Here is a 13,487-nt window from a genome sequence, read left to right on the forward strand (position 1 = left end):
CTGCAGCCTCTGAAGGGCCTGCTGAGCAGCCCTGAGCAACTTGGATGTGTTGTGTAAGGACAGCTGTGAGTCAGTGGGGAATGTGGTTCAACTTCAGCAGTGTCAGTGTACAGGCCAGAGTGAGAGCTGCCAGCCTCAGCAGCGAGGGCATCGCTTCAGTCCCATTGCCCTCTTAGTGGCATCACACCTCGAAAGGTTCCCACCTTGTTCTGAGTTGTTGTGCATGGGTTGTTGGGTATTGAGGCACTGTTAGCAGCTCTGTGCTCTGCTGATAGCTGAGGGGTGAGTGGGCATTCACTGCTGGCTGAGCACCTCGGGGTGACTCAAAGGCTCAGGCATTCCTGCACACAGATGCTCCTCACAGGGCAATGCTGCTCCACACCAGTTCAGAAGTTTCTCACATGACACAAAGTTGCTCCAAAGTCAGCTTTTCATAGTTTCTTGCTGAATTTTCTATCAATTGTGCAGATACTGCCATGAGATGTATATTTTAAGTGTTGGTATTTTGAGCAGTTATTGAAGAATTGAAGTTGAATGCCTGTGGAACAGTAGTGGGTTTGCAGGCTGGGCTATATTAACAGCCTCATGGAATTGAACCATAGTATTAACAGGGCCATTCTAAATATACTGCAGCACTGCAATCCCAACAGTGATTGTGATGCCAGGCCTGGACTATGAATACATCCCCCACGTGCACACTCATGTGAGAGTGACAGGAGAGCACGTGCTGGGCTTGAAGATAGTGTTTCCTTCCGGTTGATAAGGAGTGTGCAGCACAATTGTCCTTTGCTTCTGATGTGTCACACAGACTCAGTGCTCTGGGGCTGTCCAGGAGCCTTTCATTGGCTATGACATGTCAGGGAGATAATTCTGGTTTCCATCTGCATGAGAACTCCATCTTCTAGCTTTGGTCTCAGGCTTTCCAGCTTTTCTTCTTGCTTAGGTTTTTAGCTTGCTTGTGTAGTAGTTTATTCCTCACTGGGCAGGTTGTTAGAGGGGAACACCTGGTAGATAATACCTGTAGGCTCTGTAATGGATTGGTGTGAGCTGTTCGAATGTCTGCTGCTTTCTTACTCCTGACTGCTCCTCCCAATGTGAAGGAAGTACGGGGGTGTTCTGGACAGGAAGGAGCATGTGTCCTGAGAGCCAGACTATGGGAAGGGCACTGCCAGGCATAGCTGTCCTGATAGCAGTGAGGAAATCAATAAAATACCAGCTCTGACCACCACCTGAAGCTGCCTGGTCATTTAAACATACAAACTCTTCAGGGAATCTAGAGCTGGTTTGTTTTTGCAGGCAAATGATGACCTGAAGGACACTTTGGTCTTCCTTAGAGCTGTCCTCCTCACTACCTGCACTAGCAGGAGGTGTTTGTTTTCCAAAGAGGAGTGAAGATTTACTTCCAGCCACAATGCATCAAGTTCTGTAGTGAAAAGCATTAGTTGAACTAAAAGTGAAAGTGAGGCAGCCTGGAATGCCAAAAGATGGGATTGCCAGTGACTGCTGAAGAATCTATACCTTGCTCCAGACTTCCCTTTCAGTAGGTGTCCTGGGGTTCTGATGGAGTTTGATAGACAGGTTGACTTAGTAGCAGAGACAAATGCTGACTTGCAGTGGGGTTGACACCGTAAAAGAGGAAAATGTGAAGAGCTGACATGCTCTTACTGCCTTGATTCCCATACCTGTGCAAGGCCTGTACATTAAATGTGGGCTGCTGGGAACCTCTCCCTTCTGTAGGAGCAGAGTGACAGGCTCCAGTTCCTCAGTCCTGCTGCTTGAATTCCTGATTTCTCCTGGAGCAGCTTTGCTCCTGAGCTATCAGAGCAGCCTGCAGCCTTGCTCTGGGAACAGCACTGCTGTAGCAGTTGAGTGAGCAGTGGAAGCCTGAGTAAGTACCACTGGCTGTTTCTCAAGTCTGACATCATAGCCAAGAATTAGATGGCTCTCTCTCACCATGGGGATAATGAAATAATTCCTACTGTGTTATTCATTAACTCACATTTCATTCAGTGGCTCCTAAGAGGATAACGAGTACGTTAGAGGTGAACTTGCATAAGACTTCTGACATCCTTTTGATTAGTTAAGTAAGAGTTAAAGCTGTGGCAGACAAAGCGTGGCAGTGGGGCCTCACTGAGGCAGGTGGCCTGTGCTGTGTTACACAAACTGACTTGTGAGCTAATTTAGTGGCTTTTTTTGTCAATGGTTTCAAGAAGACAGCCTGCTCTGAAGTTGCTGCAGAAATAGCTGGTGCCAAGAGCACATGAACTGCTACCAATGGCTGTGGCTGTTGGTGGAGCTCCCGTGCCAGCTGGGAGTGCTGGTCTGTTCTGAAGGCTTGCCAGGGGCTTGCCTCCCTCCCAGAGAGGTTTGTCCATGCTGTGCAATTGAGGCAATAAACTAATATAAATAAAGATTAGGCTGTTTGTGGGAGGAATGATGATTGGATATTCAGGTGTCTTCACAATCTGTCTGATCTTTTGAGTATTGCTGTGAGTGTGCTGACATCAGTAGTTCATCCCCACAGGTAGTAACTGAGGTAATTCTAAACAGAGGCTGCAGTAGGATGGGACACCTGAAGAAATCCAGAATTTCCAGGTGGCCCAATAAGATTTTAAATTACCTGGTATTTGTAGAAGCACTGGGTGAGGTGGCTTTATCTGGGAAGAAGTTGTAGGTGGTGGTCTGGTGAGTCAGGCCAGTGCCATCCTGGAGAGGCAGGTGTGTCCCTGCCTGGCTGTGGGTTGTGGTCCTGGCTAGGAAGTTGCTGGGAACCTTTCCAGGTGTGTGTAGAGTTATGGTTTGGGTGCTGAGTACACAACTCCAGGCCTGAGTGCCCAACTCTGCTGCTCAGACCCCTGGTGGTGGAGCTGTATTTCCCAAACGTAGAGCAGGAATACTGTAAAAATTGGGAGAATTCAAAAAACTGAACTCTGGGCACAGAAGATGTTTCTGATGGCTTGAACTTTTACTATCCTTAGTTTTCCAGCCTTTTAAACGTCCATTAACCTACAGAACAGCGTGGGAGCTCTGTGGATCCTCAGCAGAAGAGGTGCCATAAAAGGAGCAGTGCAAGAAGGACTGAGCTGCTTCAGGACTCCACACTGACTGCAGGGTTTAAGGAAAAGGACTGTATGAAAAATTCTGGATTCAGGGAGTTGTGTCCTCTCCAGCTCACTGGGTGAGGGTTTATGGGAAGAAGAGGATGGAGAAGGGAATTAAGGATCATACATATTAAGAGAGGCTTAGCAGAAGCTTCATAGGTGATCACAGTGCTTGCATTTCCTAATGTGTAACCCTTCACTCCATGGTTTTTATGTAGGGATGCTTTAGGCTGCAATTGCAAGTTGATTTCCATGGCTGTATGAGTGAAAATACCTGCTGGGTCATTAATGCAAGGCTTAGGCTGTCAGCTTTGCCTCCCTTGTTTACTCTTTGTGCAATTCCATGTAACAGCTTAGGCCAAAAATCCAGCACTGAGCCATGTCAGCCTGTCAAGGATCCCTTCCCTTACAGCAGCACCTCCACACCAGGGCTCTGCCTTCCAAAAATATGTGAAATAGTAAAATACCAGAACAGGCCATTCTGTCCTACTTGTTCTTGCAAGATCTGTTTTTCAGCACCCAACCCAGTGGCAACTGGAAAAGAGAAATCTTCAGTTCAAGCTTCAAGTTGTTTCAGGCTAAAGATGGAAGTTTGTCTGTAAGTGCTGGTTCATGGTGTCATTTTTATTTTGGCGGCCTCTCCCATCAGGGCAATTCTTGTGGAACATTTCTGTCAGCTGGACCTGGGGCTGATGCAGAGATGTGGAGATCACAACTCCAAGCTAATGACACTGAAGTGGTATTTCTAATAAACCTACATACCTTGGATTTTTGTCCTTTCTTGACAGACTCAGCTAAGCTTTCCTGCATAAAGATGTAATCTTCCATCCAGGAGAGGAGTTGGGCTTTTTCTCGGCATTTGAATCTAAATGAGCAAAACTGTGCAGGCTCTGAAATACAAGACCTGAATGCTGAGGTTGTTCCTGCAGTGAGCTGTTATTTATCTAAATTACAGATGCTTTTTCATCTCAGCTCTGAGCATTTGCTTCTAGATTTGTCTTCACGTGTAGATTTGTGTTACACCAGCTGCATAACCTTCTGAAATAAAGGCTTACAGTAAAAGCAAGGCACTCTTAAGTATTCTGAGCATTGTTCTTACCCTTGTTCTGGTTTTGCTCAGAGCATGAAGGTTCCCTTGGCTTCGAGTATTTTTCTGAAGTTGGTTTCAGATTCCAGCTTTAATATTGAATTGATTGTTGAGAAAGGATATGCCTGGTGATCCTCAAACCTTGGCTGGCTAAGTCCAAAGAACAACTTGATGGAATGGAACTGTGCCAGTGGGGGCTTGCACTCCCTGGTGTGCTGTTCTCCACTCATTCCAAATTGCTCTGGATTTTTTTTTTGCATATTTATTGATCTTGGTTCTTTGTAGGTTCCCATTTGCACTCGAAGGAGCAGAAGTAACTTCTGTTTGTTTTGTAACTGGATATTCAGCCTTGGTTGTGTGACAGAAGTCTGGTGGGGAATTGCCATCTCTCTGAAGGAAAGCTTTCTGGGAAGTTCAGTCCCCCTGATCTGATGGCAAGTGTTACTGCAGGCAGCCTGGAGAGTTACAGGAAGGGGAGAAATTCCTGCCCTCTCTTGGTTTGGATTTTGACCAGAGGTTGCACCTCATAAGATGTTTAAGGAGGTCCTTGAGTACCTGAGCAAATGGAGGCTCAGAATTGTGTTTATTCATTTCCAGCAGCTCCATCCTGTGTGTGCAGCAAACCCAGGGTGTCAGCTGAGGTCAGAGGCTTTTGCCATTTAATTTCAGCAGAGGAAAGGCAGTAAGGCAGCACCCAAACCCCAACGTTTATTGCTCCTTATCTATGTTGTAGCTACTTTTTAAAACCAAGATTTTGCCAGATTTACTTTTTCACTCCAAGCAAATGCACCTTGATTATTTTGCCCTCATGGATTTAATGCAGATTTCTCCTAGTTCATGTTCAGTAAGTACAGGCTTGGTTTTGCTGCTCAGGTGGTTACCAGAGGGTGCTTCAAATGGAATGACAGGGACCAAAAATAGATTGATTTAGTTGATCTTCATTTTTACTGTGGAGTGCCACTTCTCTGTATTGAATTGAAGCTTGAGATCTGCGAGTCAGAGGTAAGAACTGCGGTGTTACAAATGTGACTTGTGTTATTTTCACATCTTTAGGAAAGCTGTGGATTAATACAAACATGCTCTTGTATGTTTTCCTAAGTGTAATTTAAAGGGGACATGATAAATTTATGTAAGGATGGTTATAAATATTTTTGTTCTTTAAAGGAAGGTTAAGTCCTGCTGGCTGATAATGATTTAAATGCAAAAATTGGAATTAATAACTGCAGTCTCCTGACATACATATTTTTAAAAATCTGGAATTAAATGAAAATTACCTTTCCTCATGCATCAATAATAGAGTGAGCTGTGAACTGCTCTGACTTCTGCAATGCCTATGGGAGAGATGTGGATGTGTTGTGTTTGGGTAATGTGCTGAAGAGCCCAAACCTTTGTTTCTTTAAAATGATGATTTATCTCTTAATTGCAAGCAGGTCTTTCTTAGTAAATTAGATTTGTTTTGAGTCACATAGGGAAGGAGTGAATGTTCTCTAAAGGATAAAACACTTAAATTATTACTTACATTCTTTGTACTGTTATTCTTCCTTCTCAGGGTTTGTTGTATCTACCAAAAGGAATTAGTTTCTTTAGGGAAAATAAGTGAGAAAAGTTTTAAGTAAGTGTATATATTAATTAGTTGTGCTTTTGCAAAGGTCATTTAGTATAAAATAGGATACTGGAGGAATATCTCTTTTAGGTAAAAACTGATCTGCTGTAGAGGACTTGATGTGGTCTGATTGAAGTGAGCAGGTAGGAAGGGAAATCTTCCTGTTCCCCAGAGAAACTGCTTCCTGTTGGAATTGACCAAAGGAGGTACAGGTACCCTATAGCATTAATTCCATTTTCCACATCAGCCAAGTATCTACTGGTATCCTTCTATGGAAGCTCGGACTTGAATGGATTTTCACTTTAAATCAGAGAAGGATGAGACTGTGGCTGTGAACAGGAGCTCTGTCAAACCTTGTTTCACTAGCAGAGCTGCAGTCTGTTGCAGAGCTCAGTTTCAATTCTAGCTGAAGCTCTGTGTTTTGATACACATCTATGCCTCAAGCAACCACAAACCTTTCTTTGGTGTCTCTGAAATGCCTAAAAATATTTAACTTTGGCTTCGTGCTGTTTAGTTTTTTAGAATAAGCATATTCTGTTAATCCAAGTAAATTCCTTCCTGGCACTGAAGGGCTGTGCAACTTCAGGGTAAGGGAACAAGCCTGTGTACTTTCAATATTATGGAAGTTGTGGAGAAAGTATTTTGGGGATTTGTCCTGACTGAACTCAGCCTCCCTGGGCAGTCTGGAGACATGACTTCAGAAATTGTAGTCATTCTTGCCTTTGACACTTTCAAGATGTGAACATTGCAGAGCATATACCTTGATTTAGTTGATAGCTGGAGGACTGTTGGGCTTAAAGATACATAAAAGTAGAAAAATATGACTTAGAGTCAGCTGGTTCTGAAGCAGCACTGTTGTGTCTCTAGAGGAATGCACAGTGCAGTGTGACAAAATTAACTGCTCTATTAAAGACCTCTGTTCTTCACACCAGATACTGCTAATGTGTGTAATTGATCTTCCAAACCAGCTACGGGAATTGAAGCCCATTAAAACATTTCTTGAGGCAATCACTAGAGTTGCAAGACTCCTCCATGGGCTTCTGCCTCCCACATCAAAGGGCTGTGCTGCTTCAATCCCTGGTGGCTGCTCTGCTGAGGCTCTTGGGGAGATGCAGTTTCACTGCTCCTCACCGAAGCTGGATACTCAGACAGCTCCCTGTCCCTTTCCCGTGTGCCTTCATGGGCAGGACTCTCTTTAAGATTCTTTTTCTTTGCCTGCTGTTTGTTGGAGTTGAGGTCCATCTCCAGCTCTTATTTAAGTGCAGCTTGTGAATGGAAAGTAGTATTTTGCTGTTACATTTCCTGCTTCTGAAATTAACTGTGACTTTCCACAAGTGGAAAAAGATAGGAATAAACAACTGTCTTAATACTTGGAAGATACTGAGATGATTTAACTACAGGAGGGAAAGTATTTGCTTTTCCTGCTTTTTCTTTTCGCTTTAGTGAACTGGGGAGTTCTAAGGCCGGGTTGGATGGGGCTTGGAGCATCCTGGGATAGTGGAAGGTGTCCCTGGCCGTGGCGGGGGGGGGAACTGGATGAGCTTTAAGTCCCCTTCCAACCCAAACCATTCCATGGTTCTGTGAATCAGCTGAGCAGGGAAAGGCCAAGGAGCAGCAGATTTGCTGGAGGCATGTGCTGGTACATTATCCAAACCAGTTTGTCCCTTGTGATCTAAATGCAGGAATTAACAGGAGAAGGTATCAGAGTCCTGGGTGTATCTTAATTCCTGTGGAGAGCCAGAGCTCTTCCCTGCTGTGCCTGGCTGAGAGCAATCACTGGGAATCTTCTCCTTCTGTAGGTAACTTGACTGGAAACTACTGAAAGTTTGGAGGAGCTGGAACTGGCAGTGGGCTGATGGGAATGCCTGGTTGTTCTCCCTGGAAGGAGTTGCTGCTCGAGGGCAGGACCCTGTTGTGGTAAATCCTGGGTGTGCCCAGAACGGGGTAAATAGGGCCCAGCAGAAAGTGCTGTGCAGTCCCTTGAGCTGCTGGGGTTTCCTGACCCAGCTCTTGCTGGCCCCCTTATCATGGACAAGCACACTCGGCTTTATCTCCTCCACATTTGACTCTTGCAGTGTTTGCACACACGGAGCCTGTGGTGAACGGTGAGTGCTCTGGGTGTATTGGCAGCCTCGTGGGTGATGCCCAAAGAAGTGTGTGGACTGCTCTGAGCCTAGAAAAGCTACTCTGATCCTTGATTAGCTCCTGAGATGTGCAATTTAGGGGGTCACTTCATCAAAAGGGGTCTCTTGTAGCTGAATAAAGCTGTCTCAGCTTAGGTCAGCTCTTTCAATATGGCTGTTTTGTTCTGTTCAGGATTGTTTTGCATGGACTAATAAGGGAATACCTGAACTCGAGGCTTTCCTTGGGTTGAATCAATTACTATTTTGTACTGTAAATAATGCTGTGATCAAACATACTTGTCCCCTGCCATGGTAATTGAAGAGACTTTGAAGGGAAGGGCTTTTTATCATCAGGTTCACAGATTCTGGCAGAAATACATGAATTACTCCTAAAAGCCCCTTCAGTTCCCTTCAGTGCAGCATGTGTGTCTGACAGCTCTAAAGTGGATCAGGGCTTTGGGAGGGTGCTCGGTGTCTGAACTGTAAACTCTGCCATTCAAACTGAAACGAATATTTTGCAGAGAAGTGAGCAGGCTAAGAGATGAGCGAGTTAATTGATTAGTTCTGTAAAGAAATGTCATTTCTGCAGGAGCTGAAGTGATTCTTAAGCTGCCTCCAATTCTCTAAATCTGAAATGTCTTGCACTTTTTCAGGCTGTGCTGCCCTGGAAGCAAACAACATCCACAGCACTGTAGAGTGGTGGTTCCATGAGCTGCTCTGTGGGTTAGTTTTGTCCTGTATTGAGGAGTTGGAATATGCCATGATGGGTCTGAAATGCCAGAGTTGTGTAAAATAAGGAAGGGGGGTGTTTTGTTTGGGAGGAGTATGGGAGCAGTACCTTTTCTGCTGGCTCACCATGCTTCAGGGAATAGCAGCAGAGTCTCTTTTAAAGTAAAACCACCTTAATACCACATCAAAAAAGGCATTTTTAGAGCATGCCAAAATTTTACCAAGTGCTGGGTTAGTTTGAAATATTAACTTTGCCAGTTGTGTAAGGTGATGCAGTGTGAGTCCTGGAACACGGAGCCTCCCCATGGCTTCCGTTCCTCGAAGAAGGGAGGGAGGGTGGATGTGTGGATCTTCCATGGCCTCCTTGACAGGACAGCTCCTTTCAATGCAATTGAAGAATTAATGGATTAAAGCTTTAGCCATAATTACATTGTGCAAGGTGTGTAAGCAGACAAAGGAATGTCTTGTTGTAGGCCTCGATAAGAGCAAACAGACTTTTGTGTCCTGCCTGTCCCGGGTTGGCAGCACAGCAGAGCTGGGGAGAGGCTTTTGTCAGAGTGTGGAGGGACAGGACACAGGGAATGGCTTCCACTGCCAGAGGGCAGGGCTGGATGGGATATTGGGCAGGAATTGTTCCCTGGCAGGGTGGGCAGGCCCTGGCACAGGGTGCCCAGAGCAGCTGTGGCTGCCCCTGGATCCCTGGCAGTGTCCAGGGCCAGGCTGGACAGGAATTGGAGCAGCCTGGGACAGTGGGAGGTGTCCCTGCCCATGGGACACAAGGGATGGGACTGGATGAGCTTTAAGATCCCTTCCCACCTAAACCATTCCATGACTGCCAGGCCTCTGTGGGGACCAAGGTCCCCATTAGGAACACCTTGTAATAACTTAGGCATTTCTTTCTTAGAGCATTAATATATTATTAATAACAGGTATTTGCTATTTCAAAAACAGTCATCTTATGATAAAAGCATCCAGGGGTGTTTTGTTAAAGAGATTTTCAAAATTTTATGCCAAAAAAGGTGTGAAAATGAGGTCAACTGAGCAGCTGAGAGCTGTGACTGTGTTGTCCTGAGCAAGTTCAGGGTGGGAGAAAAGTCTCATGGGAGTGTATCTTGAAACTGCAGAGGAACCTTCAAATCACATTTGCTTATTGATTCTTCCTATTTTCAAACATTTCTTTCTCTTTTTTATTCCTTGTCAGTGTCTGAAGTGTTGTTGTCAGGAAATCCCAGCAGGTGAGGAGCTGTCCTGGGCAGTGTGGGATGCTCCTCTGGGAATGGCTGCTGCCCCTTCCTGCTGCTGAGGCACTTCCAGGAAGGTCTGAGCTACAGCAAGATGTGACTGCAGGAGGGAAGGGGGATGAAGAAGTGTTTTGGGAGGATGAGTAAAATCTTGGAGACTTTGATTAACAGCCACTTCTCCTTGTTTGCTGCCTTCCTTCTAGAGAGGCAGAAAGAGGGAAGGGAGTGTGACTCATGGCAAATGGGCTGTGAGGACATTAATGGAAAAAAATGGGAACTGTGAGGAGCAAATTATTCCCTTTTCTCCATTATGTCTTTTGAAATGGAAGTTTCTGCTGCCTGGTCTAACGTTGCTGTTTGTTTCATAACTCCAGTGTGATATTGCCCTGTGTTTCATGGCTCTTTGGTTACCTGTTGGCATAAATCCCCTTCCCAGCACACCTGGTCACCTTTCCAGCTTACAACCTCCACAAATCCACTGGGACTGTCCTGTCAGCTTCCATACTAAAATCCAGATTCAGTTCCTTTCCTTCCACTTTCTCCAGAGTTCAGACTGATCTCTGTAGCTGTTGGTCCTTGGGACCTGTTGTTCCTCCTCTGCCATGCACATAAAACAGAGGAATATGGAGTAATTGAAACAAAAGGAAAATTGCAGACATGGTACAGAAGATCTCTGATCAGTAAATTGTATCCTGGCTTCTGTATGAATAATTGCAGCCTTCGGATCCCAGGGTTTTATCCAAATGAAAAAGGAATTAAAAGAAAAGAGAGCCTGAAATTTTGTAAGAAAATGTGAAATTTTGTTGTGGATTTTGGTTTCAAGCTTGCTGTGGCCTTTTGACTTGGGTTGTTTTGAGATCAGTGAAGGAAAATACTGATGTAGAGTCTTTTATTCAGGAGCACTTTCCTAAAAAGCCTGCTTTCTGGGGAATAATTAATGCTGTTATCCCAGCTAAGTATTGATTTTTATTCTTGACATCAGTTATGGAAACAATGGACCTTTCTTAACGCAAAATCAAATTTTTCTCTACTGTCCGTTGCTGTCAGACCCCAGAAGTGCTTCTCTTGCCTTCCTCTGCCATTCCAAGCTCTGCTTTCCTTTCAAGATGCTTTTTTTTTTGCTACAACTTTGAACTGTTGCTTCTGCGTTTAATTTCTGAAGAGTGCAAGAAGTGATCTTTAACAAATATGCAAAGATAATCAGCTTAATCAAATTGCTTTAGAAGCAGATTAATGCCATTTCTGAGTGGGAAGATGAAGGAAGCCCAAATGTTGACCTGCCATTAGTGTATGAGTCAGTGCAGTGACAGATGTTGACAAAACTTGTTTGATGCTTTGGACTCTTATAATTAATTTTATTCTTCACTTATTAAAGCAGAGAGAACAGAAAGTAGAATGAGATCTTTTCAAAATGCTCTGATGCAGGATGGTTCCATCTGTGCTGTGGGAACATGGCATGTTCATGTAGCTGTTCTGCTCTCCCTGCCAGGTATTTGAGTGTTGCTGTGTGCACACCTTCATATCCAGCTGGAATGATGTCATTTCATCCAGGAGATTGGATGATGGACAAGATGGAGAGAACTGGGGTGGCTCAGCCTGGAGAAAAGGAGGCTCAGGGGGGACCTTGTGGCTCTGCACAACTCCCTGACAGGAGGGGACAGCCGGGGGGGTCGGGCTCTGCTGCCAGGGAACAGGGACAGGAGGAGAGGGAACAGGCTCAGGGTGGATATTAGGGAAGATTTCCTTCATGGAAATGATTGTCCAGCCCTGTCACAGCCGGGGTCAGTGCTGGAGTCCCCATCCCTGGAGGGATTTGACAGCTCTGTCACTGTGGCTCTTGGGACACGGGGCAGTGATGAACACAGTGGCCTTAGAGGTCTTTTTCAACCTTAAAAGTTCTGTGACACGTGGCACTAAAACCAGAAAATGCCTCCCTGAGGATCAGCACTCCTCCTTCTCCCTGAGCACGGTTTAGAACTCTATTAAGGAGCAGCCTTGCCCCATCCTGCCTGGGGAGCAGCTGCATTCCCAGAGCTCCCATCCCTCTGTGGTTTCCAGATCAGCCACGAGCTGACCACATCCCCCAGCTGGTGGGCAGCTGATAGCAGCACTGTGTTCCTGCTCCTGAGCACGCTAAGAATTGTGTAAAAATAGCAGGGAAAGGAAACGCAAATCCACCAGGAAGAACAGAAAAAGGAAGGAGGAGAAGAACAACCTGTGAGCTAAAGTGAGCAAGGAGGAGCCAAACCCAGAGGTGATGAAATAAATGGGGGTGTGTGGTAATCCAAAGAGAAGGTTCCCCTCATGGCAGAGCTTGGGTGTGTGGGGACAGTGATATTGGGAAGTTCAGAATGTAAACAGGAATGCAGAACTTCTCATCAAAAACCACACTTGCATAATGTGAGGTTGGGACATGGTGTGGCACAACTGCTCTGGAAATGCTGTATTTCAGCAAAAGGAGGGGAAAATACATCTTCAAAATAGTCAATTAGCAGGAAAAAAGCTTCATTTGGTTGTGTTTGTTTACATCTTTATGAGGATAACTGGCAGCTAGAGAAAATCTGGTTTTGTTTTTCTCCCCAGTTATTTTTCCCTTGTGCCATTTCCATGCTTATCAAATCATGGCTCTCCTGCTTTGGCTGATAGAGCCTTTCAGCAGAGAAACTGTAGAGACAACTTTCCAATCACCTAATTAAACAAACACGTTGATTGAAACTTCTCCAGAGTGCTTTTCCTAGCTATTTGCCAATGTTTTATTAAAACAAATGTCAAGAAAAACACTGTCACAGGCTCAAATGATTTAGATTTTGGAGTTGCTGTAGTCCATCACTGCTCAGAGTAGGGCTGACTTTGATGGGGTAGTCCTTGGAATTGCAGGGGTTGGGGTATGGCCAGGGATGAAAGTTTTACAATTTGGAAACCATTATTTGGAATTTCCCCCCCAAGCTGTGTTATTACTTGTGTTTCACTGTATGATTGATATACAATGCAACTACTCTACTCCTCCATAAAATCTTCCAAGAAAAAAACCCCATCAGGAACTGCCGTTTTGGAGACCAGCAGAGCTCATTGCAACATTTCTCCTTACAGGCAGCTTTCCCCCCTTATTTTGGCAGAAGTTGTTGACTTAGGAAGTGATAACATTGGAGGTTCTTATCAGAGCCCAGCAGCCTTGCAGCAGGAATGCTGATGAGCGTGTCAGGGGGGTTTGCTGAGCTCTGGCAGCAAGAAAGCGGAATTTTTAATGCTTATATTGGAACGTTTTTCTCCTGTTTTTGAATTTCTTGACAAAACTCTTGAGATTTGGTGGCTTCTTCCAAGCCTCATTAAAATCAATAAAAAGCTTGTTGCAGATTTTGTGAAGGTTTTTTTTTTTTCCCCTCATTTGGATTGAAACCACACCAAATCAGTCCAGCTCCTGCACCCGAAATGTGTATCTTGCCTTTTGAAAAGTAAATACATGGCCAGAACACTGTCTCTGAGGAGTCATTCTAGAATTGTATAGTCTGCCTTCAGAGCTTTTTTTTGTGTGTTTAATAAACTCTGTCCATGTTCCCCTCAAAGGTGACTTTGTATCAACAGGCAGCTGTGAAGTTGAACTTG

At 44.8% G+C, this 13,487-nt stretch overlaps 1 protein-coding gene across 5 annotated transcripts in view; it reads left to right on the top strand.

Moving 5' to 3' along the window:
• MTMR3 (myotubularin related protein 3) overlaps positions 1-13,487 on the top strand; it is a 73,359-nt gene that overhangs the window by 15,127 nt on the left and 44,745 nt on the right. Inside the window, exon 1 of one of the 5 annotated variants that reach the window (XM_088175904.1) lies at positions 7,751-7,896. The exons of 3 other annotated variants lie outside the window; for them this stretch is intronic. The gene's annotated coding sequence lies outside the window, so the exon portion shown is untranslated. Of the gene's footprint in view, positions 1-7,750; positions 7,897-13,487 lie in introns of those variants that run through there. One more of the 5 variants, XM_088175899.1, reaches the window with a different exon arrangement.

The sequence above is a fragment of the Sturnus vulgaris genome, chromosome 19 (assembly GCF_052056855.1).
Source record: "Sturnus vulgaris isolate bStuVul1 chromosome 19, bStuVul1.hap1, whole genome shotgun sequence".
Lineage (NCBI taxonomy): Eukaryota > Metazoa > Chordata > Aves > Passeriformes > Sturnidae > Sturnus > Sturnus vulgaris.